The following is a 4,075-nucleotide window of genomic DNA, read 5'->3' as shown; positions in this document are numbered from 1 at the left end:
GCATCTATGGTTTTTTGCTCTTTGATTTTCTAGTCTTGTTGGAATTGCTGATACACCAAATGCTAAACGGAAATATTTTTAAATTTTCAGAAGGCCTAAAACTTTTTAAAGACCTTTGACTTGCCCTTTTTTCTTTTGAATTTTGAGAGTTTGTATTTATATATAGATTTTTTCTTGCAATATTTAAAAAATATTTTATGGAATATTTTATTCTGATCTGTTTGTACAGCAAATGTAAGCACTGATAAGAACCTCTTAACTGTTGACATGCTTAAAATGGTTTTGTAATCCACCCTTTTCCTCTCCTGTACTCCTCATCACTCTAGCTGCAATAGATTAATTCTACAGCTGTTTCTAATCTGATCTCCTTGTACAAAGCAGAACTTTGCTTTGTATAGCCCTGTGCCTTGGACTAACCATTGATGAGTGTGACTTCTTAATTCAGAATAAACATAATTCATATTAACAGGACAGGTAACTATTATAGCAGTATGGATTATTGATGAGCGACAACTGGGATCTACTTGTTCCTTTCCAGAAAGTACAAGAAAATGAGCTATGGATTTCCTTTTTACCTGTAATGAATTTTATGTAAGTGATGGGAAAGCTGTAAGGTTGGTTGTTGTTTGTAATTGGTTAATTGTTTCATGCTTGGGCGAATCATGTTTGTACACACTGTATATTTTTTAAATATTTGAACACATAATGGTTTACTTGCTCCAACATAACATGTAAGCGATGTGGTGTCCTTTGAAGTATAGGCATTGTTAGCCTGTTGTCCATCTGTTTTATCATTTACACCACTACATTAGAGTTTTTCAAGCTTTGGTATCATTGTTTTAAACTACAGATAGGATTAAGATCTGTAAAGTGCTGAAAGGAAAAAAATGTTTGGTATGTGACTTATTCTATGAGATACAGTATGTGAAAAAGGAAGTAAGTGAAGAGTGAGAGGCATGGAATGACAACAATAACTTTCTGTATATGTGTATGAAAGGCTTCTGTGTCAATAGGTATGTTTGGCTTTCACTAAACACACAAAGCAAGCTGATCTGTTCATCTTTCCCATACTGAAGTATTTGGTATACTTAGTTGAAATGCGGTTGGTTTAATGTGACAAGACAATGCCTAAATACATGTGGAGTTTACCTTGGGTATCTTGTAATAAGCATCTCTTAAACTTTCCAAATGCACTTGGATTTTGGTACTTGTCATGCTAAGGCCTGCCATGACTAGCTCACTACCCCCATCAAGTGGTAAGAGATGACTAAATAGTGGAATTTTCACTAATTTTTAAAACCTATGCTGTCTTCCACCAATAGGTTCAATTTGTTCTGCAAGGGAGGTTTTGTTTGGTTTTAGGTTTGGGGGTTTTTTGTTTGAAATGAAAGAAAAAAGTTTTGACTTCTATCAAAACAGGGAAGTACTAATACAGCTTCCCATCTTCTGGAGAAATTCTTCAATTATTACTGTGGAAAGAACTATTCCTTTTGGCCTTCTTTAGATGACAAAGGGAAGTGGTAGGGAGAAAGCATATGTTCAATAGACCGTGTATTTAAATAGCTAAAATTTTCAGTGTTTTTATCCATATGAGGCTTTGAGCAACCTGGTCTAGTGAAATGTATCCCTGCCCATGGCAGAGGGGGTGGAGCTTAGGTGATCTTCAAGATTCCTTCCAACCCAAACCATTTTAAGATTCTGTGATAACAGATCTGTTGGAGCGTTTCACTGTTCTTTGTGTTAGCTAAATAGGACATGATTTCTTCAGTTTCTGCATGTGACAGCTCTGTCCAAACACCCTTTTACATAAGGCAAAGTAAGCTGTGCTCTAAGGCCATGTGATCATTCCTAAGAAAGTTCTTTACTATGCTTTTCTCAGGCAAGGGGCATGGCTACTGTTGGAATTAAGACCAGGTAACCAATATTTTACCTGTGGTACCTGAGGTACCTCAGAGTTCTAACAGAGTGATCTGGGAGATGTGAACTTCCAGGTAACTTGACTGGTGTCTGGAAATGTTTTAGTGTTTCTGCAGCATATGTGTAGGTCAGCTACATGGTACATCTGCAGTAAATCAGCATGGGATTTGCAGCCTACAATTTAATCAAAAGCACAGCATGTATTCAGTAAGCCTGGTACTTCCTGGAAATGCCAGACTAAATGTGCGTGCATGGTATTATGTATGCTTTTGTTTCTCTGTATGGAAAATCTGTATGGTCTTGGTGGATCAGATGTGACTTCCAACACTTAAGACTCAATTCTATTGGTTTTTTTTTTCTGGAACTACCAGCCTGGAAAGCTGAAAAGTGATGGGTTGAGCTGACTCCTGTTTGAGTGTGCTGGCTCTCCTGTGGACCTCACTTCTAACTTTCCCTGATGCTGCAGGAAAGGTTTGAATGCTGAAAGTGAGCTGAGAGATTTGCTAGCAGGCAGAGGACTTGAGGTTAGGTGCAGTGCTGAACTCAATGTTGAAAGAAATAACTAATAAAGATTGAACTGGTAAATAGAATAAATGAAGGGGTGAAGTGTTTGTCAAATACCAGCATTTAAAAAATATTGGTAAGATGGGTGATTTAGCCCCAGTTACCCTGGGCACTGACTGACACAATTTCTTATGGGAAAAAACACTGTATGATTTTGTAAGTAAGGATTATTTCACATGGTAATGACTCCATAAATAGTCTTTATAGGTAAACTTTGGTATTTGCAAGGTTTACAAGTGTCAGTGTTACTCTTTTGGTATGAGTCACCTGTATGAAGGAATAGAAATGTATAGGACTCAGGCCATTTAGTAACAGTAATCTCTTTAAGTTTTCCTAGAACAACATTTTCAGATGTTTTAACTACAGGCATGATTTTTACTGTCCTGTGTGACTTGCTAGATTTTAAAAAATACCTGTCTTAATGTTTTTAAACTAATTTTTTTGAATAATAGAAAAATACATGAGGCACACTGTTTAAGAGATGGCTAGCAGCAGCAGAACTTACAGCTTTTATTAGCATGTCAGTTCGGGAGGAATATCTTCAGACATCATCACTGTCTTCATGAATAGAAGCAAGCTACAATAGGGCAACAGAAATTAAAATAAGCAACATTATTTCATTAAACAGGGAAACATTAGTGGCTCCTCCTTCTCCTGTAATTAAAATAAATCTGAATCAGCTGGCCTAAGTAGGAACATCAAATTTGCTTTCCCTCCATGGCCATGGGGTATGAGGTGGTGGGTACCCCTTGCTCCCAAGGCTCATGATGCTGAAAGCCTGCAGGTGGCAGTAAATTTATGCTGAAGTTAGTTAACAGTAGTTACGGAATTTTCTGTCTAGATCCTGTTAGATTTTTTTTTACACAGTTTCTTACACAACTACAATTGGTTTTAATCCTAATGCATAGTAATTAAGGGATATTGGAAAGAACAGATAGTGCTGGGAGTTCTAAAGAAGGATTATCTTTCGCTACTGTATCGTGAAAGAAAATTGCTATGTAAAGGCTTAGGAAGGAAGAGAAATGTATTAGATCCTGTCTAGTTGCCATAGAAACAAAATACGTAATTAAACAAAATGAAATATACTACATCTCTTACACTGATAAAAGTATTTAGGAAAGGTGGGAAAATGAATGAGTATTTTAAATTGCAACACCAAACCCAGAAATAAACAGAGGATTCAGGTTTATTTTTCTAACATTTTCATCTATTGCACTTTTTGTGCTTGGTTACATGTTTTGTTTCCTAGGGTGAAGCTATTAAAAGGAATGTCCATAATAATAAGCAGTAAGAAATGCAGTGAGGATTTGCATCAATACTGTTGCAGATTAATAACATTACTATTACATGATATTAATAATACAATTAAATGAATACAAATCTTAAGCACATGCTTTTTGGGGAAAAACCCCCAAACAGTATGAACTGTTTAATTACACTTTAAAATAAATTTTAACAGATCACTTAAATGTTTCTTATTTTATAAAAGTATCTGATCAGTTTCACACTCTTGCTCCGTAGCTGATAAAGGCCATTTCTTAACAAAAAATGTGTGTCAAAAGAATTTTCTTTTATAACCGGACGGTAAGTCCTG

Source organism: Pithys albifrons, chromosome 6 (assembly GCF_047495875.1).
Source record: "Pithys albifrons albifrons isolate INPA30051 chromosome 6, PitAlb_v1, whole genome shotgun sequence".
Lineage (NCBI taxonomy): Eukaryota > Metazoa > Chordata > Aves > Passeriformes > Thamnophilidae > Pithys > Pithys albifrons.
The sequence above is the reverse complement of the archived record's forward strand: the minus strand, read 5'-3'. Positions refer to the sequence as shown.